The sequence below is a fragment of the Benincasa hispida genome, chromosome 2 (genome assembly GCF_027475165.1).
Source record: "Benincasa hispida cultivar pf3 chromosome 2, pf3_genome.v1.1, whole genome shotgun sequence".
NCBI classification, from domain to species: Eukaryota; Viridiplantae; Streptophyta; class Magnoliopsida; order Cucurbitales; family Cucurbitaceae; genus Benincasa; species Benincasa hispida.
The window spans coordinates 3,167,672-3,191,005 of record NC_143479.1 but is presented as its reverse complement, the minus strand read 5'-3'; positions in this window follow the sequence as shown (position 1 = coordinate 3,191,005).

Here is a 23,334-nt window from a genome sequence, read left to right as displayed (position 1 = left end):
TTTCTCTTGGCTTGCCACACTCGTCTATAATTAACATTATACCCATATTGTTTTTTAATTGCTTCTTGGAGTAAGGTCACATGAATCCCAAGATCAGTTCTAACCATATTTTGGATTTCAATAATAATCAAATTTGAATCAAGCTGTGAATGATCATGTGTCAATTATGAGTACAAACATGAATGCTCCCCTTCAAGTCTAGTAATTTCAAACATCCCATGAGTTTTATGCTGATATGTCTGTAACCTTCAATCACAACCATCCTTCCACTGTTTACATCTCACATACTAAATATCTTGGTTCAATTCTACTACGACAATCTCATAGTGTTCTGGCACGCAATATTTTTTAACAGCCAGTTGTAGATCTTCTTTAGTGTTAAATAACATTCCTTTTTGTATTACACTATAATTATCTATACATCTATTTCTTTTCTCCAATGTTGACCATCGTTCACAGGTTGAATTAGTAATGTCTCAATCTATTTGAGTGAACATCTCTGGTACCAACTCAATATCATGTTCTACACTTCTTTCGTTTCCAAATAATTCATCAAGTTCTACGTCAATATCACTATCCCCATCATTTCCAAATTCAAGAATGACTAAATCTTCAAGATGCATCGACATATATACTCAAATCCTTACAACTATTATAATTGACAAAAAGTATGTTAATACTAACAGCCCAATCCAAAAGGTTTGTTTTTTTCTTTTAAACAGTTCAAACAATATTTTAAACCGTCCAAATAGTCCAAATAGATCAAAACTCCAGACACTCCAAATATTATTTTTCGAGTCCAAACTTATAACATTGAAATAAAAAGATTAACTACAACCTAAATAATCAGTCCAACTTATAATATTAAACTACAAAAAAAACAAATAAATAAAACAATTCAAGTCCTACACAATAGATCAACTAAACTAGATCAAATAAAATAGTATATCTAAGAGTATAATATCATATATTGGGGAAAAAAAGGACAAAGTATTACCTACGATCGGCAGCGGAAAGGAGAGCAATGACGCTCGGTGGATGGCAGGTGATCATTAACGACAAACAATAGACAACAACGAACGACAGACGACAGCAGCAACGATAGACGATGACTGTAAGAGAGATGCAGAAAGGGAGAAAGTTTGAGATGGGGAAAAAATGAAAGGTCGTGGGGATTTTTGGGAACCACTAAATGGTGTACCTCGTACACGATTTAGGGTGGTTGTGAATCCCGTCCACGATTACCTGATGTCAACGTTGCATGCCTATACAAGTGGCAGTTTGCGTGTGCCAAGTCATTGTCGATTCACGTGCTTGGAAGGAAGTCGTGGAACTGGTCTATGATTTAGAGGTAATCGTGTATTAGGTCTACGATTACGAAATCCCATTTTTATCAATACTTTCAATCTAATCTTATTTTTGTTAAAAATTAATAAAATAACATCATTTAAAAAAAAACCAAGTTGTAGAAATTCTATTTAATTAATTTAATCAAACTTTGGGGATCTTGCCAACAAGAATGTAGTTTAATAGGCATAGTGCTTGTACTATCATCCTCGAAGTTTGAGGTTTAATTCTCTCACCCCACACTTTAATTATAATACTTAAAAAAAAAAAAAAAAAAAAAAATCTTTGATGGTTCTTTTGTTAGAAATGCTTACTCGGTTGGGTAAATATGGAAATGATGAATACTTTTTGGGCAAAAACGTAAATAGGTTTGAATGGCGATTAGTGAGCTCATCCGTTCGTGAACTCAGTGAAGCTTTGCGTCATGTTGGCACGTGACAATGTGGTAGGTAGGCCACGTGCTATGCACGAGTAGGTAAGACACGTGTAAATTGTCAAAAAATAGACTTTGAATTTTTCGTGGAGAAATATTTCATTTTTTCTTAAGCATAATTCTATATAAATTCAATTACGGAAATAAGACCACCTAATATTCTTTCCCAAAATACTAATGATAAATTTAATTTTCAATTTAAGTATTACTTAGTAAATAATTTATTTGTACTACAAAAGTAAATAATATATTTTAAATATATTCCTTTTTTAAAAAATTACGTAGATGAAATTAAAAAAAAAATGAAATTACCAATGGAGAAGTATTAATATTTAATCACTTGAACTGTATTATAAGAGATATCGATGGATAACCAATTAAATAATATTGAATAATTTTAAGATAAACTTATTTGGACATCAAATTAAATAAGTTAAATTACTCTTTCACTCCGTATATTGTTTAAAGAAAATAATAATCTGATACTAATCATTATGAATTAACGGTAAGATCTGAAAGCTTAATATGATCATTTTATAATTTTTAATATAAAAAAAATCAATTTATCATCTAAAGTCAATAGTTTGATTCTGCATCTTAAATTAAAATTATGAAACATTAAATGAAAATTATATTTTTTTTTTTTTAAAAAAAAAGAAGGTACTAAATTTTAAAAAGCAACAAAATTTGAAGATCAGTGACTACTTTAGCAAATAATAAACATGAAATATAATTTTAACAAACTTTTGTCTTAAGTTCAATTATTGTATAGAGTGCAGATATTGACCTCTAAAATTATGTTTTATACTTCTATCTTTCTATTAAGTTATGCTCTAATAAATGAATTTAATAAACTAAACAATATTTACAATTGACTATACTTGGAAAGTCTATAATAATATGTTCAGTTGGATTTTCATTTTCACCAACAATGGAAATGGCTAAAATGTTGTTTTTCTTTTTTTTTTTCTCCTGTAGATTTAAAAGTATAATGAATTGTTTTCCAACGGTACGATGATAATATGAAAATGGCTTTATTGATACAAAACGAAGCTTAGGTAGGACGATTACATAAAAACTTTAGGACAATATATAATGTCTAAAATGTGTTGGATTAATAAATTTACATATATTTGTTCAAATATACATACACTATACACCTCAACATATAATAGAGCATACACAATCGAAGAAAAATTAGGTAGAAATAATATAAGTTTGAACCTTATTTAGTCTTTCGATCTCTATACATGTTTTTAAATTTTAAAAAATAACTTAATACTTTTTCATAAAACATCAGTTTATCCAATATTTTTTTAGTAGCACAATTATGGGGATAGAAATCAAATCTCTAGAGAATAAGACCATGTCAATTATCATTGTACTAAGTTTCAGTTCTTAATTTCTAAATATGCATTCTAAATTTATGTCTACAATGATATGTTTAAAATATATATTTAAACGTTGAAATCAAAATAAATTTAAATGCATACTTAATTAAGGGCTTAGCAAATAGCAACAATAATTTGTTGTTTGGTCTTCTCTATCTTTCAGTACTAAAAATATAAAATTCAATAAATTTAAGGATCAAAATAAAATATTTTATAAAGGTAAGGGTTGAAAGTGAAATTTAACCTAATATTACACTATCTCTAGCTTTTATTGGATCTTCTCTTTTTTTTAGTACAAAGGGGGGAAAAAAGCAGCTTAGAATTTGCTGCTGACTTACAATAGAATGCAATTAGCCAGAAAGTACCGTCTCTCTCTTTACATTGTATTTTAATTAAAATAAGTGGATGAATTTAAAAAAATATGAAGGAAAAGTAAAAATTATCATATTAATCTAAGTAGGTGTTTGGATTGATTTTAAAGTGTTTAAATAAATGTTTCTAAGAAAAAAGATTGTTTATAAATACTTAAAAGGTCAATTCAAATTCAAATGCTTATTTAAGTTGATGTGAAATTTTAATTTAATTTTTTCCTAAAACATTATTATGTCGAGGTTGAATTATTTGACAATGGAACCCATTTTGAGTTGGAATTGATTTTATTACAGACCCGAAACGACACACCAATTTGGACCATTCATTTGCCCAATGCTTTTGGTTGCCATTTCGGGAAAATGGCTTTTTCCCTTCGGATTCGTCAAAAATGATGGCATTATTATAATTTCAACTTCTCAATATTTATTCATATACTTTAAATCTTACTTTTAATAATATGCAAATAAATGATTAAAAAATTATAGACGTATTTTTTTAAAAGGAAAATTAAAACCGAAATTGTTATATCAAATCCAACTTTATTTATTTTTTTATTTTTAAAAAGTATGTGGGTTCTATCCCTTACAAGAAAATTGACCTATTTTGACTTTTTTTTTTTTCCGAAGGTTATAAAAATCCTTTGAGAAAGATTTACATTTATTGAAGCTATTGAAAAATATGTATTTTTTATCGAATGTTAATTGAAACTTTTGAAAAAAAAATATATTTATCGAAGATATTAAGAAAACTTCTGAAAAAAATATATTTATCAAAGGATATTAAAATCCTTTGAAAACTGTATCATCCCTTATTGAAGGATTTTAAAAAACCTTTGGAAAATGTATATTTTAACAAAATGTATGCAAGCTTTTATCAAAGTTCATTACACACATTTGAAATAGATATACATTTAGTAAAGGATTTTCAATACATTTGAAAATTATACTATTCTTAATTGAAGGTTTTTAAAAAATCTTTAAATAAATATCTATTTTTTATTGAAGGTTATTAAACAACTTTGAAATAAATTTACATTTATTAAAGCATTTTAAGAACCTTGAAAAAAAAATTTATCAAAAGTTTTTTATAAAACCTTTGACAAATATTACTTTTTTCGGAGGTTTTAAATCCTTCGGGAAAAAGAATCCACGTATTATCCTTTATCGAAAGTTTTTAAAAATATTTTAAGAAAATACTACTATAAAATGTATTAAAAATATTTCAAAAGATAATATTCATAAGATAGTATTAAACTTTATCGAAGGTATTTCTATCTTTGAAAAAATACTTTTATCAAAGGTTATTAAAAACATTTGAAAAAATATATATATATATATATATATTGACCGAAATTTTAAAAGTTAAAATTAAAGATATATATTTATATGCATTTTAAAAAACTTTTGAAAAAATATATTCTTAATAAAATTATGAAAATATTTTTGAAAATATAATATTTATTAATCAAGCTTTATCAAATGTGTTTAAAAAACCTATAAAAATACTTACTTTTATCGAAGGTTATTATAAGCCTTTGGGGAAAAAAAAATGTGCATTTTTCGAAAAAAAATAACTAAAACCTTTAAAAAAAATCATGTTTTTTTTTTAATAATTTAGAAAAGGAAAAAAATCCTTCTATAGGGCTTAGGATCGTGAAGCTACTTATCTCCCTTTTGCCATCTCCTCCGTCGTCTCCTTCGCTATCTCCTCTGCTATGTTCATTCTGTGATAGAGACTCTGTCACGTCAACTACCAAAAAAGGGTAAAAAAAACACATCAGTTGGAGAATGTCATGTCACTGAGGTGAATCATGAAGGAGTATTCCCTTGGTGCTCTAGAATTCTGTTAGGAATGGGTAATAACAAAGAAATATTCTTTCTCTATGTATTGGACCATGTGTCCTCATACCATTAGTCATTCGTTAAATAATTTTTTAATTCTTTGTATTCCTCAAATAGGGAATAATGTATAAATTGGGCAGGTTTCCCCTTTCCAAAGCAAGTCGTTGAATACGAAGAGGCAAGTGATACAATTCTCTCTCCATCGTTTAGTTTTTCTAGTCCTATCGTGTTCAACGAAGAGGTAAACGATTCAATACTCTCGCTATTGCTTAGCTCCCAAACTCCATCGTGTACAACGAAAAGGTAAACGATTGACTCTATCGCTTAGCTTCTGACTCTATAGTGTACAACGAAGAGGTAAACGATTCAATACCCTCACTATTGTTTAGCTCCCGACTCCATCGTGTACAACGAAGAGGTAAACGATTCAATACATTTTCAGTCGTTTAGGGTCCTGACTCTATCGTGTACAACGAAGAGGTAAACGATACCAATCCTTTCCGTTTTTAATTTCCTAACTTGGTATCAGAGCTAATACCACTATTACAGGATCCAGCGCGACCAATGAATCAACAAAGTTCAGCACACCCCCTCTGAATCAACTATTAAACCAAATAACTAGCACCAAGTTGGAGAGAGGTAACTTTATGCTATGGAAGACGCTAACTCTTCCAATTTTGAAAGGAATAGACTTGAAGGTCATCTGTCCGGAACCAAGGCATGTTCTCATATGTTCGTTGTTGCTACTTCATCAATTGTTGAACCTGGTGAAGCTAAGTCTCAAGCCTCAGAAGGAGCTTCGAGCTCTACCGGCAAAAAATCCCTAAACCCACTATATGAAAGCTTGGGTTACAGTAGACCAACTCTTGTTAGGGTGGTTATACAATTCCATGAATCTTGAAGTTGTTGGACAGTTGATGGGATACGAAAGTGCTAAAAGTCCATGGAATTTCATGCACTCATTGTTTGGAATTCAATCGAGGCAGAAGAAGACTATCTTCGCCAAGTTTTTTAACAAACCCGTAAAGGTAACATGACAATGTCTGAATGTTTGAAACTTATGAAACTTCACTCTGATAACTTAGCTCAAGCTGGCAGCCCAGTGTCCATACGTAACCTAATGTCTCAGGTACTCCTTGGGTTGGATAAGGAGTATAATCTAGTGGTGGTTGTTATCCAAAGCAAACCTGAGATCTCCTGGCTAGATATGCAGTCTAAGTTGCTGTCATTTGGAAAGAGGTTGGAACACTAAAATACCTCAAAAGCCACTACAACTTTTGCACACAATGCCTCGGAAAATGTTGCTTTCAATCGGAACAATTCCACATTCAAGACATCTAGGCAGGGTAGCACACAAGGAGGAAATCAACAATAGTTCAATGGATCTAGAGGAGACATAATAGTGGAGAAACAGAGGAAGAGGTCGAGGCAGAGAAAATAGACCTACCTATCAGGTCTGCTCCAAGTATGGACATGTTGCAGATGTATGCTATCAAAGGTACAATCGAGAATTTGTTCCTAATCAAAATAATGGTAAAGGAAACAATCAAAACCAAGGGAACTAAGGGACCAATCCATCAGCCTTTATCACCTCGTAGAACTTGTATCCATTTCTTCAAACTGAGTCTGCAGGGGATTTTAATTGGTATGCAGACAGTGGAGGAACAAACCATGTTATAGTTGATCTCAACAACATAGCCAACCCTTCTGAGTACACAGGTATGTTGGGATTGGTGTCCTAATTCTCTCAGAGTCTTGTTGTTTTGTAAAGATACACATTGTTTGATGAATAAAATAAGTGTTATTTAATTCTGGCATTTACTCATATCCAATAAACAAAGCTCCTTGATTATCTTATGTGAACTTAAGCATGTATATGTGATAAACAAGTGGATCATGCCTTAACTGATAACCTAAATAGGTATGTAGTATAAGAATTAAGGTGGGATACCTAATCCTGGTGACACTACGGATACGGCTTTAGAGGTTTGAAAGTGTTGTAAACTACTACATATGGTAAATATTGACCATTCATATGGAAACGTGCGAGCGGAGGTGTCCCATACAAAGAGTTTGTATAAGACCTGGACCACGAGATGACTAGACTCTGTATATAACGTCGTTGATACTAGAGACTTACATCTCACCTAAACGACTATAGGTGACACGATTTCAATCCTGATTGTTTTGGGAACTTCTGTCTTTGAGGGCGGTCCTTTGATTAGTATGGGTAAGAGTGGTCAGATTGCCAACTCAACATGCCTACCTTTTTGGAGACTTGTCTAATCTGGGAGCTAGAAACTCAATCCACAAGATAGAATTCACTCCTTTCCCAAAGCAAAGATAAGTAGAGAGATTGCTCCCTTAAGGGTTGATTCCGGGGCTTAAACATAGTGGCCACAACTTATCTTTGGAAGAGAGGACTCAGTCATAGTAGGACTATGACTTATGTTCATTATAGGGATTAGTGGTACTTAAGGAGTTAGATGTAACTACATGGGCATAACGGTTATTGGTCGAGCTATACTTACGAGCGATCTGTGAAGGATTGTCGCACTTCTGATTGGTTAAGATGGACACATAATATATCTGTGGTAAGAAGAGTTCAGCTATCAGCCTTTAGTGGAGTATTTGACAGTTAACGGATGGTGGATCCCGTGACTAATAGTTTAGTCAGTCATTCACGTACCGTTGGAGCTTCGAACTACAGGTCCATAAAGTCCCCTTGATAGCTCAATGGATTCAGTTGAGGATCAGTTCTTGGTGTTGATTTGAAATGTTCAAATTGGCAAGAAGTATTTGATTATATATGATATGATCGGTATGATGTATGAGATAAATCTAGTGGATGATTAATGTAAATGAGATTTACATTAAGTACCATGGAATAGAAAAAGAACTATGGTTTATATGTTTCATGAGATGAAATATTAAAACTATAGATTATAAATATAGTATGATAAGTTGGTTATCATTTATATTTATAATAATATTAATTATTGGATAATTAAATATTTTTCTTTAATAACCAATTGAGTGGGAGGTTATTGGTGGTTTATGGTAACCATGAGATAAAAGGAAAATTGTTTTCCTAATTTTAGTAAGTTTTTTTTTTTTTTGATAAGTTTTTGCAAAAAATGTTTTGAGATTTTCTCTCGGAAAAATATCTCATGGAGCTTGTCAAGTAAATACAGATTAACTAAGCGAAAACTTATTTTAGTAAACGATTGTATAGTGTTTTGTAGGCCACAGACATGGTACTAAGCGATGAGTTAAACAATCGCTTATCTTTTGCTAGACGATCGTTTAGCTTTTGTTAAACGATTGAGCATTGACCTATACGATAGGTTTCTGTCTTCTCCCACTTGCCCAATCGTGTACACGATTGTTCATTCCTCCTTCTTCTGCCTCAATCCAAGTCCACACATAGCCCACCCTCTGGATTCTTACATTGAGAATAACAAGGTACCCTTCTTGGCGGTGTCATACTCAACTCGACACCGTTGAGGTTCTGTGGAGGCCGTTCGTGTTCTTGTTGGAGTGTTCGTGATCGAGGTGATCGCAGAGGACGAGTTCGCAGTGTTCGTGTTGTAGAATGGTCATGTTGTTTGAGCGTTCGAGGTTGCTGTGTTCGAGCATTCGTGAGCAAGGAGCGTGAAGACGAGTCGACAAACGTTCGTAGCATTCTCCAGGTTTATGTGTTTTTTCATGCTGTAATTTTTGTATTGATTGCATAACTATATGTTTTGTTTACGACTGTAATTGTAATGTTCATATATGATTGTAATTTGGAATAATCTATTTTTCGCTGCTCATGGAAATCTCGGATTTGATTTTCTTCAATTGGTATCAGAGCTAGGTTGTTCTGATATTCCAAATTACAAGTTTGTTTTGAACTTCATTTTGCAGTCGCGATGGGTTTCTGCATTTGTGATTAATTGTTTTCTGCATTTGTGATTGAAGTTGATGAATGTTTCAGGTTTAATTGCCTTTTGTTAAAGTTTTCTGTAATTACAAAGTGTTAATTTGTAAGGGCCCCTGTGTTTTTGGGCTTAATTAACTTTGAAATCGAGTCTGTAATTCAAAAGTGTTTGAGTTATTTGAGTCGTTCGTGATCAAGTTTCAATGCATGGAGATGCGATTCTCAACGAAGAAGAAGACCAAATGTTGGTCGTAGCGTGTAGCCTAAGGTAAACAATCATTGGGATTTAACTAAGCGATCGTTTAGATTTTTCTAAACGATAGTGTAGTATTTATTAAATGATCGTTTAGCTAATGCTAAGCGATGGGGTAAATTGTTTACTCTATCGCGTAGCGTTGGTTACCCGATCGCGTAGGCGCTGAAGGTAGACGATTGTAGTGGGAGCATGTGATGCTCATCGTTTAGTAAAAGGCGTGCATTATACAATCGTGTAGTTAGCAAGCTTCATTGCTTAGTTACTACCTACATGATCGTGCGTATACGATACAGAGGCAATAACTAAGCGATCGTTTAGGTGATGGTGCTTCGTGGCATCGTAGTTGTTTAGACGATCGCAGAAGGCGGATGTTGTGCGGAGCGCGCTAAGCGATCGTGTACCTCAGGCTTCATCGCTTTGTAAAAGGTACACAATTGTGTAGTAATAGCTAAACGATCATTTAGATTTTTCTAAATGATTGTGTAGTAATTGCTAAATGATCGTTTAGCTTTGGGAGCGTTGTTAAGCGATAGAGCAAAGTGTTTGTTTTATCGTGTAGACGATGGCAGGGAGTTTAGTACACGATGGTTGGAGACGCGATGCTTTGCCCGAGCAGTTCAAGACCCAGTTCACTTGTTTGAACCGAAGACTCCTTGTCTTTATAATAGTTAGATTTAATTTTTGTATTTTTAAAGCAATTTTACCCGGTTCATCAACATTGATTTATTATACATGTGATGTATGGTGCTTATATGCCCAAATGTTTGACATATAGTTTAAATCCCACCTTAGGTTGTGCAATTATTCATGCATCATGTATTATAAATATTATAATCGAGCATGAAGAAATTACTTGAAAGCATGCGCATGCATCATGAAATATAAGAGTTATATTTTGCATGCAGTTGAGCATTATCATGCATCATCCTTTTATTATAAGTGTTATAGTCTAAGGGTGAATGGAAGCATATTTTGCTTATTTCATTGTCGTTTTGTATAAGTGTTATATAAAAGAAGTAGCAATGAATGGACAATGCATGTCTTAGCTTTGCATTGTGGTTATATCCGTTTATAAGTGTTATAAAGGAAATTAGACCTAAAATCAATAAGAAAGAGTTGCATGTGGACTTAAGGTAAACTCAAGTTTTTTAAAAGGGTTTTAAAATTGGATTGAGATAGACCTAAGTTCAAGTGGTTCTAAAGAGTTTAGCAACCTAGTTTAATCTTTTAAAATCGGTTTAATAGTTAAATTGGTTGGCATAAAAGATTAAATTTGTTGTAAATCTATTTATAAAGGACCTTTTGTCTAAGGCGGGTTCTGACTAGGCTGGGGTTCTTAAGTTGACAGAAACATAACACCCCTACCTGGGAACCTACCTGGAAAGGTGAATTAGATAGATTTTTAACAAGCATGCAACAATTTGGTCAAAGACTCCGTTAAAGAGTTTAATGGATGATGATCAAAAGTTGTTTAACTATCCAAGGTAAATGTTACTCTTGGGCAAACCTAAAAGTCACTTAGTTAAAATCCTTAGCCGTGTTTTTTCTAAGTAAGCTAAACCCTAGGTTATAAAATACTCAGTGGGAGGAAGAAGCGTATAAGATATGTCTATGATTACACTCACGTTTCTCCCTGTATGTTCACACCGTGAGATTCATGTTTGACCTCGTGGTGCCCTGGGAGCATCCTCCTTCGGATGGTGTTTACATGAGTCAATATCAAGGTGGACGGAGAGAGTGTTTATAGTAAGTGGGTGAAAGGTGTGTGTCAACACGTCCTATGGCCTCTGTCATTGGTTCACACCGTGAGATCTTCTGTACTCCCTCGTGTCACCTTTGAGCGTCCCCCTTCGGACGGGTTTTGTGCAGTTGGTCAAGATCAAGGTGAACTCTAGAAATAGATAGGGTTGCTTTAGGTTTTGCCCAATCAGATTTTTCCCTTCGGATTGGCTTTTTGGGGCGGACCTCTAGGGCCTAAAATGGTGGGTCACACTTACGGGAGATTGTTAAGTAAGTTAATGATCTCTTGGCCAAATTAATAATGGCTAGTTGTTATAGGAGCAAGAGTTGTTCTGGTATTAATGACTGATTGAGAACTTCTCGATTCATATGAGGGATAACTGACCTCCTTTCGGTGGCTTTTGTTCTAAACCTTTGAAGCGTCATTGCGTAACTAGATGTCACACGGAGTTCATATTAGTTTTGCTAAAACCTTAGTGGATGTTGTTTTTTTTTTACAATGGGTATTTGCTTAAAACCTAACCTAGGTCAATGTGTTTTTTTTTCCAGCAACTCATTAGTATTTCCATTTAAAGCTTTTAAAATGACTAATTACTTACAGTGGAAAGAATCGTTGAAACGAATTTCGTGGCAAACAACCTCGATCCCACTACTCTCCAAAAGAGGAGACAAGACAGTAAATATGATTTATTGGTCTTAGAGAGGTGTCTAGTAGAGAATGATGATTTTGTCTAGATCCTAGATTCAGGTGCTACTAATCATGTCCATTTCTCTTACCAAGGATTCAGTTCCTGGCAAACATTGCTACAGGGAGAGATGACTCTACGAGTTGGCACTGGTGAGATTGTTTCAGCTGTTGCTGTAGGTAGGCTGAAGTTATTTGTTGACAAGAAACGTTATTTGTTACTGGATAATGTTTTTGTAGTTCCTCATATTAAGAGGAATTTAATCTCGATTTCTTGTCTCATTGAACAAGGGTATACCGTCTTCTTTTCTGAGAATAAAGTGTTTATTTTCAAGAATGGAATGGAGATTAGTTATGGTTCAATGGAAAATAACTTATATGTACTAAGGCCGTTAGTCATAAAAGCCTTGTTTAACACTGACATGTTAAGTACGACAACAACAGTTAAAAGACCAAAGGTTTCTCCTAAGGAAAATGCCCTCTTTGGCATCTAAGGTTAGGTCACATCAACCTCAATAGGATTGAAAAGTTGGTGAAAAGTGGACTTCTAAAGAATTTAGAAGACAACTTCTTGTCTGTATGTGAATCATGCCTCGAAGGCAAGATGACCAAACGACCTTTTACTGGAAAAGATTACAGAGCCAAGGAAGCCTTGAAGCTCGTACATTCAGACCTCTGTGGTCTGATGAATGTTAGAGCTCGAGGTGGGTATGAATATTTCATCTCTTTCATAGATGATTATTCAAGGTTCGGGTATCTCTACCTAATACAACATAAGTCTGAAGCCCTTGATAAGTTCAATGAGTATAAGGCTGAAGTTGAAAACTTGTTAGGCAAGAAGATAAAAACACTACGATCTGATCGTGGTGGATAGTATATGGACCTCCAATTCCAGAACTATATGATAGAACATGGGATTGCGTCCCAACTCTCGATCCCTGTTACACCTCAACAAAATGGTGTATCTGAAAGGAGAAATAGAACCTTGTTGGACATGGTTCGGTCTGTGATGAGTTATGCTCATCTTCTAGACTCGTTTTGGGGTTATGCAATGCAGACTGCATGTTATATCCTGAACAACGTTCCCTTGAAAAGTGTTTCTAAAACACCTTTTGAGTTATGGAGAGGTCGTAAAGGTAGTCTATGCTGCTTCAAGATTTGGGGTTGTTCAGCACATGTGCTAGCAACTAACCCAAAGAAGTTGGAACCGTGTTCGAAGGTTTGCCTCTTTGTGGGCTACCCCAAGGAAACGAGAGGTGGATACTTCTATGATTCAAGTGAGAACAAAGTGTTTGTTTCTACAAATTCCATCTTCTTGGAAGAAGACCATATGAGGGATCATAAGCAACGAAGTAAGCTCGTTTAACGTGAAATCTCTAGTGAGACTGAGACTGCTGAGGGTTCAACAAGAGTTATTGAACTGGCTGACAGATCAACAAGAGTTGTTGAGGTCGGAATGTCTAGTCAACCAGCTCAAGAGTTGAGACTACCTCGACGTAGTGAGAGGGTTATAAACCCACCGTATCGCTACATGGGTTTGACTGAAACCCAAAACGTCATTAAGAATGATGGGGTCGATGATCCATTTTCTTTTAAGAAAGCAACAGAGCATGTTGAGAAAGATGAATGAGTTAAAGCCATGAACCAGGAAATGGAGTCTATGTATTTCAATAACGTCTGGGAGCTTGTATTGGGTGTAAGTGGATCTACAAGCGAAAGATAGGTGTGTTGGATCGATATCATCACGCAGCAGATGAAATCATGATCTATAAACACTCTAGTTCATTAATTTTGGTTGAAAAGAAACATGCTAAAAACAGAGCAAAATGGGTTTCATGAACATACCTTGGCCGAACTAACGAAATCTCCATTTTCAACTGCAAAATCCTCCGAATCCTTGTGTCAATCACCACAAGATCTTCCCTACTATCTTTTTGGTGCTCTAGATTGAGTTGTGGGACTCAAAATAAGCTGGAATCTAAGGGAATATGGAGAAAGCTCACTGAACAGAACCCATTGAAGAACACCTTCTTCATCCGAATTTTTCAGCAAAAGTTCAGTCGGTTCTCATGCCTTTCTTCACTCCAATCTCTTCAATATATTGTAGACTATCATGCAAAGAGATGTGTTGCATGGGATGCAGCTCATGCTTGGAGTAAAGTAAAGGAGGAGATGGTGGGTTCTTGTAAGCTACTTGGAAGATGACTTAAAAAAACCCATTTTTTCAAGTTTTTGTAATTTTTCAATTTTCAAAAATCCATTTTGATTTTAAAATCATATTTTATTTCAAAAATAAAAATTTATTAATTTTACAAATTAATTTCAAATTTTAATTTTCTAATAAAATTAATAAATAATTATTTAAACAATTTAAATAATTCTAATTAATTTAATATCCAATATTAAATTAATTTTTACACAAATTCATCTTCATATATTTAAATCACTCCAATTCCGTTTGATTCTTATTTGAACGTTTCAAATTAACTTATCACACTAGCTAATCCATTTCCGAGCTAGTAGGGGGACCTCATGGACCTATAGATCATGGGCTCCAACGATCCGAGATTAATCGGCTAAACTCATTAGACCGATCTAACCCCCATTCGTTAACTAATGGGTCACTCCACTAAAGCCCATAGTTGAACTCCCCTCACTGTAGATATATTATGTCCACTCGATATAACCATGATTAGTAAGTTAACCCTTCACAGGTTGTTCGCAATAACGGCTGGGTCAAATCTATGTTTTACCTCTAAAATTACCTCTTGTTCCTTAAGTCCCACTGATCCCCTAATGAAAAAATTTTTTGTGATTCAATCACAAAACCAAGTCCCTCTCATGCCAAATGAGAGGGCGAGATCCCTTGTTCAAGCCCCAGAATCAGCACTTAAGGGAACAACCTCTCTACTATCCCTAAAGCGGGTAAGAGTGAATTCCCTTTTGCACCCTATGTCCCCAGCTATCTATCCGGTCTTACCCCTGAAATTTCAATCATATTGAGCCGGCGTTGTTGAGCCAACTCTCACCTATGCAAATCTAAGGGCAATCCAAGATAAACAGAAGTTCACAATTAGCTCAGGATTAAGGTCAAGTTACCTAGGTCATCGCTTTGAAATAGTCAGTCTTAAACAGTAAACAACGTTATACAGTAAGAGTGACTCATTTCGTGGTCTGATCTAATACAAACTCTTTTGCACAAGGACACCTCCACTTCTCATGTCCAACATGAATGAATTATGATCACTTCGTTTGTAGCACTTTATAACTCCTTGTAACAACTACAGAGCAGGCCGTATTCAATAGTGTTACCAGAATAAGGTACCCAATCGTATCCATGTACTATAGATCATTTTGACTATTTACTCGAACCTGATCCACCTTTATGTCTCCACATAAAGTTCAAGTACTCATCCCATAGTCAAGGGACTTTTAGGTTTATTGGATTTCTATTCAATCAATAGATCTATTCAATAACTCCTTTATTGAATTATCAGAATAAGTTATATTGTTTACATACCACGAGTTTTAGGACATAAAACCCAATAAGGTATAGATGGATAGGTGCAAATTTTTAAGGTTAGACTCGTGGCAAAGGGTTATACGTAGGTTGAGGGAGTTGACTATGAGAAAACTTTCTCACCTATTGTCATGCTCAAGTCTATCCAGATTCTCCTGTCCATAGCCATATTTCATGATTATGAAATATGGAAAATGGACGTCAAGATTGCCTTTCTTAATGATAATCTCGAGAAGACCATCTATATGAATCAACCATAGGGGTTCATTTTTCCAGATCAAGAGCGAAGAGTTTGTAAGGTTAATAGGTCCATTTATAGGCTGAAACAAGCATCTAGATCTTGGAACATCATATTTGATACTGTTGTCAAGTCGTTTGGCTTTGACCAGAACATTGATGAGCCTTGTATTTATAAGAAGATCATCAACAACTTAGTAGCTTTCCTGGTACTGTATATGGATGATATCCTACTCATTGGGAATGATGTAGTGTATCTGATTAACATTAAGAAATGGCTAGTTGCCTAGTTCCAAATGAAAGATTTTGGTGAGGCACAGTATGTTCTAGGGATCTAGATCATTCGAGATCGTAAGAACAAACGGTTAGCCCTATCTTAGGCATCGTACATTGATCAAATGTTGAATAGGTATAAGATGCAAGATTCCAAGAGGGGTTTATTACCCTTCAGGCATAGAATCATTTTGTCTAAGGATCAATGTCCTAAGACACCTCAAGAGGTTGCTTATGCTTCTACAGTAGGAAGCTTGATATATGCAATGTTGTGTACCAGATCCGACATTTGCTATGCAGTAGGGATTTTCAGTTGGTATCAATCCAATCCAGGATTTGATCACTGGACGGCAGTCAAGACGATCCTCAAGTATCTTCAGAGAACGAGGGACTACATGCTTGTGTATGGAGATAAGGATCTGATCCTTACAAGATACATGGACTCTGACTTTCAGACTGATAGATATTCTCGCAAATCGACATTGGGGTCAGTGTTTACTTTGAATGGAGGGGTTGTAGTTTGGCGAAGCATCAAGCAAGGATACATCACGGACTCTACCCTTTATTGTGTGGATTTGCCTATCACCCTTTATTGTGATAACAGCTGGACTGTGAAAAATTCGCAGAAGCCTCAGAGTCATTGTCGGGGTAAGCACATAGAACGAAAATATCACCTGATTAGAGAGATTGTGCATCCGCGGTGATGTGATAGTCATGAAGATCGCATCGGAGCACAACGTTGTTGATCCTTTTACAAAGGCCCTCACAGCTAAAGTGTTCGAGGGTCACCTGGAGAGTCTGGGTCTGCGAGACATGCGACATCTTGTCTAGGGCAAGTGGGAGATGATACTGGGGTATGCCCAAGTTTATTGTATATTGTACATTTTTATATTGTATTATACATTAATCTCCCAAGTCATTAGAACAAGCGGGAGATTGTTGGGATTGATGTCCTAGTTCTCCCAGAGTCTCGTTATTTTGTAAAGATACACATTGTTTGATGAATAAAGTAAGTGTTATTTAATTCTGGCATTTACTCATATCCAATAAACAAAGCTCTTTGGTTATCTTATGTGAACTTAAGCATGTATATGTGATATACAAATGGATCATGCCTTAAGTGATAACCTAAATAAGTATGTAGTATAAGGATTGAGGTGGATACCTGATCCTCGTGACACTACGGATACGGCCCGCTTTGTAGAGGTTTGCAAGTATTGTAAACTACTACATATGGTAAATTCTGACCATTCATGTGGAGACGTGCGAGCAGGGGTGTCCTATACAAAGATTTTGTATAAGATCTTGACCACGAGATGACTAGACTTTGTATATAACGTTGTTGATACTAGAGACTTACATCTCACCTAAACGACCATAGGTGACACGACTTCAATCCTAAGTATTTTGAGAACTTCTACCTTTGAGGGTGGTCCTTTGATTAGTATGGGTGAGAGTGGCCAGATTGTCAACTCAACAAGTCTACCTTTTTGGGGATTTATCTGATTTAGGAGCTGGGAACTCAATCCACGGGATGGAATTCACTCCTTTCCCGAAGCAGGGATAAGTAGAGAGATTGCTACCTTAAGGGCTGATTTTGGGCCTTGAACATAGTGGTCACAACTTCTCTTTGGAAGAGAGGACTCAGTCATAGTAGGACTATGACTTATGTTCATTAGAGGGATCAGTGGTACTTAAGAAGTTAGATGTAACTACTGGGGCATAACGATTATTGGCCGAGTTGTACTTACGAGCGATCTGTGAAAGGTTGTTACACTTTTGATTGGTTAAGATGGACACATAATATATCTGTGGTAAGAAGAGATCAGATATCGATCTTTAACGGAGTGTCTGGCAGTTAATGGATGGTGGATCCCGTGACTAAAGAGTAGTCAATTATTCACGTACAGTTAGAGCTTCGAACTATAGGTTCATAAGGTCCCCTTGGTAGCTCAATGGATTCAATTGAGGATCAGTTCTTGGGGTTGATTTGAAATATTCAAATTGACAAGAGGTGTTTTGATTATATATGATATGATCTATATGATATATGAGATACATCTAGTAGAAGATTAAGGTAAATGAGATTTACATTAAATACCATGGAATAGAAAAAGAACTATGGTTTATATGTTTCATGAGATGAAATATTAAAACTATAGATTATAAATATAGTATGATAAGTTGGTTATCATTTATATTTATAATAATATTAATTATTGGATAATTAAATCTTTTTCTCTAATAACCAATTGAGTGGGAGGTTATTGGTGGTTCATGGTAACCGTGAGATAAAAGGAAAATTGTTTTCCTAATTATAGTAAGTTTTATTTGAAATGTTTTTGCAAAAAAATGTTTTGAGATTTTCTCCAAAAAAACATCTCACAGAGCTTGTCAAGTAAATACAGATTTACTAAGCACCAGCTTGTTTATTAAACGATCGTGTAGTGTTTTGTAGGTGACAAACACAGTACTAAGAGATGAGCTAAACAATCGCTTAGATTTTTCTAGAAGATTGCTTAGCTTTTGATAAACGATTAAGCATCGACCTATATGATAGGTTTTTGTCTTCTCCCACTTTCCCAATCGTGTACATGATTGTTCATTCCTTCTTCTTCTGCCTCAATCCAAGTCCACACAGAGCCCACCCTCTGGATTCTCACACCAGAATACCAAGGTACCCTTCTTGGTAGTGTCATACTCAACTCGACACCGTCGAGGTTCTGTGGAGGCCATTCGTGTTCTTGTTGGAGTGTTCGTGACCGAGGCGATCGCAAAGGACGAATACGCAGTGTTCGTGCTGTGGAGCAGTCGTGTTGTTCGAGCGTTCAAGGTTCTTTGTTCGAGCATTCATGAGCAAGGAGCGTAGAGACGAGTCGAAAAACGTTCATAGCATTCTCCATGTTTATGTGTTTTCTCATGCTATAATTTTTGTATTGATTGCATAACTATATGTTTTGTTTACGACTGTAATTGTAATATTCATACATGATTGTAATTTGGAATGATCTATTTTCCACTGCTCATGGAAATCTCGGATTCGATTTCCTTCAAGGTAATGATCATATCATGGTAGGGAATGGACAACAATTAGACATATCCTCCATAGGCAATGCATGTTTAAGTTCATCTAATTGCAATCTAAGTCTGAGAAACATCTTATGTGTACCAAATATTACAAAGAATCTGATTAGTATATCAAAATTGGTTCAAGATAATGACGTTTCTGTTGAGTTCTATAATGACTATTGTGTTGTTAAGGACAAATTTTCAGGGCAAGTACTGGTGAAAAAAACTCTTAAAGACGGACTATATCAGCTTAATAAAGCAGAGTTGATCCCAATTGATGTGAATACCAAAGAGGCCAGCTGTTTTCCTAACCCAATGAACAAAAATAACAACTCTACTACATTTGTTCTATCCAAAAGTGCAGTAAACTTAGTAGAATCAAAAGGGTTGTGGCATAAGAGACTAGGTTACCCTTCTCTTCAAGTTTTGAAGACTATACTAAAAACTTATAATCTTCCTACTAAGTTGAATGAAGAGATTAAGTTTTGGGAACCTTGCTGTCTTGGTAAAGCTCACTCCCTACCCTTCCCTAATTCTTTGTCTCGTGCACAACATAAATTTGATTTAATTCACTCAGATGTCTGGGGTCCAGCTTCTACAAACTCCACTGAAGGATATAGATAATTTATTTATGATTACAGTAGATACCTCTGGGTCTATCCCCTTCAACAAAAGTCTGATACTCTACAGGCCTTCGAACATTTTCTTCAAGTTTTTCAAACACGGTTTAAAACAAGCATTAATGCACTGCAATCAAATAATGGTAGTGAATATACGAAATTGCATCAGTTATGTAGCTCACAAGGCATTGCATCTCGGTTTTCTTGTTCCTATACGTCTCAACAAAATGGATGAGCTGAAAGGAAACACAGACATCTAGTAGAGAAGGGACTAACTCTTTTAGCAGAAGCCTCAATGCCTTTTTAGTTTTGGTGGGATGTCTTTCTTAATGCTTTTCATCTAATAAATGGTTTTCCCTCGTAGGTGCTAAAGAATCAATCACCTATACAACTGATGTATGGAAAACTACTAGACGTTACAAGACTAAGAGTGTTTAGTTGTACCTGCTTTCCATGTCTCTAAGTATACCAGCCAAACAAGTTTCAATTCCATTCTGATAAATGTGTCTACTTAGGTCCAAGCATGGTTCACAAAGGACATCGATGTCTGAACAAAAATGGTAAAGTGTTCATCTCTAGAAATATCATTTTCAATGAGTCTGATTTTCCTTTCTCCTATGGTTTTCAGGTGCTTAGTCCTTCAACTCATAGGCCTAAAGTGCACAGTGGCCCTCAAGTCCTTTCTCCCAATATAACTCCACTATTGCACACTGCTCCCATCCAACTGTCACAGTCTTCCTCAAATCAATGTCTTAGTCCCTCACCCTCAAATATTCTTGTACAAGATATCAATCCAGCCTCTCCCCTCTCTTATGTCTTAGCTGAAGCTGCCCCCTGTTCCCCAATACCAGATGCAATGTCCAGCCCTTGTCCAGACCATATAGCCACCCAATCTCCCTTGTCCAACCTTTCACCTCGGTCAACTAACACTATGTCTCCAAATGACCCACATACATCCTCTGTTTCTAATCCCTCTCATCCCTTGCAGTCTAATCATTCAATTATTACATGAGGCAAAGTCGGTATCTTCAAGCCAAAAGCTTGGCTGAGTACTGTCCAACGTGACTAGTTCTTAACCAAACCAACATGGGTGTCTGATGCTCTTTCTACACCTCGGTGGAGGCAAGCCATGGATACTGAGTTTCAAGCTCTCATCAATAATCATACTTGGCACTTAGTTCTTCCCTCACCATCCTTCAATGTGTTGGGCAATAAATGAATCTTTAGGCTTAAAAGAATCCGAATGGGTCAATACAAAGATACAAGGTACGCCTAGTAGCCAAAGGATTTCATCAACATACTGGAATTGATTTCTTTGAAACATTTAGCCCGGTGGTCAAAGCATCAACTATAAGGGTTGTTCTAAGCATTGTTGTCTCCAAAGGATAAGCCCTTCGTCAACTTGACTTTAACAATGCATTTCTCAACGGGAAACTTCCAAACGATGTCTATATGCATCAACCACCCGGGTATGTTAACTCTGATTTCCCTAATCATGTGTACAAGTTGAATAAGGTTATATATGGACTGAAACAGGCCACTTGGGCTTAGAATGATATACTAAGCACTACTCTGACCAGCTGGGGATTCATAAACTCGAAGATATATACTTCACTGTTTATACTAAACTCAAAGAGCTTAACTATACTACTTCTTGTCTATGTTGATGATGTAATAGTGACAGGTAACGACAATAACTTAATCTCTCAATTAGTAGCCACTTTGGATAGCATGTTTGCACTCAAAGATCTGGGCAAGTTGAATTATTTCTTAGGTATACAAGTTTAGTATCTAGAGCATGGTTTTATATTGAATCAGTCGAAGTATGTTGATGATCTACTACAAAGGATTGGTTTTCCAAACTTGAAACCTGTAGCTTCACCTAGCTATTTAGGCAAACAGTTGTCTATTATTGATGGAGCTCCTCTCACTAATCTATTACAATCGGAGCTCTTTAATACCTAACTCACACTCGTCCAGACATCACATATATGGTGAATCATGTCAATCAATTTCTCAAAGCTCCACAGATACTCATTGGTAGGCAACAAAAAGAGCCCTTCGATACGTCAGTGGTACCAAGAACTATTGACTGTTGTTTCAACCAAGCCCCTCACTTGATGTTTTAGCATACTTAGATGCAGATTGGGTAGAAAACATTGATGATCGGAAGTCAGTAGTTGCTTACTGTCTCTTTGTGGTGGAAATCTTGTCTTCTGGTCTTCAAAGAAACAGACAGCAGTAGCTCGATCAAGTACCGAGTCAGAGTATCGAGCCCTTGCACACACTGCCTCAGAAATTGTTTGCTTCAGTAGCTCCTAAGCAAGATTTAGCAGTCCTGCTCATCCAAACCAATAATTTGGTGTGACAATGTTAGTGCAAGGGCATTAGCCAACAACCCTTCTTGCATGCTCGGACCAAACATATTGAAATAGACATCCATTTTGTTCGAGACCTAGTTCTTAAAGGGAAGCTTGAAATCAGGTATGTACCTTCATCAGATCAGTTAGCTGACTGTCTCACAAAACCATTGACACACTCTCAATTTTTTAACTTACGGTCCAAACTTGGGATAGTTGAACTCCCCACAAGTTTGAGGGGGGATGTTAGAGACTCTGCCACGTTAACTACCAAGAAAGAGTCAAGAAAACACATCAGATGAAGAATGCCATGTCACTGAGGTAAGTCATGAAGGAGTATTCCCTTAGTGCTCTAGAATTTTTTTAGGATTGGGTAATAACAAACAAATATTCTTTCTCTATGTATTGGACCATGTGTCCTCATACCATTAGTCATTCATTAAATAATTTTTTATTTCTTTGTATCCCTAAAATAGGGAATAATGTATAAATTGGGCAGGTTGCCCCTTTCCAAAGCAAGTCGTTGAATACGAAGAGGAAAGTGATACAATTCTCTCTTTATCGTTCCATTTTTCTAGTCCTATCATGTTCAACGAAGAGGTAAACAATTCAATACTCTCATTATCGCTTAGCTCCCAGACTCCATCGTGTACAACGAGGCAAACGATTGACTCTATCGCTTAACTTCCTGACTCTATCGTGTACAACGAAGAGGTAAACGATTCAATACTCTCACTATCGTTTAGCTCCCAGAATCCATCGTGTACAACAAAGAGGTAAACAATTCAATACATTTTCTGTCATTTAGCTCTCTGAATCTATCGTGTACAACGAAGAGATAAACGATATCAATCCCTTCCGCTTTTATTTTCATAACTTTATGCCAACTTTGTCATTCCTCCAATCTTTGCTCTGTTCATTCTGCTTCGTTTGTTTTGCTCCAGCTCCGTTGAGCCATTTTGCCACTCTCGGGTTCGAGCTCCAATCTCCGTTCACTAGGTTCGGAAGCTCTATACCAATACCAAGTCTAGAGAGAGCTGGACTAAAGAATAGCACAATAAATTCCTTGAAGCTCTTCAATTTTGAGTTTTTTTAATGTAATTTTCTAAGAAATTTTGTGTACTAATGTTCATGTCTAATTCTACCTTCCGAAGCTAACATTCATGTCCGATTTATGATATCAATCTTCGTTTTCCCTCTCCAATGTTGAGGCTATGTGGTTTGAGGATTTAAACTTCGAGTTATCTTAACTGTGATGGTTTGACTTT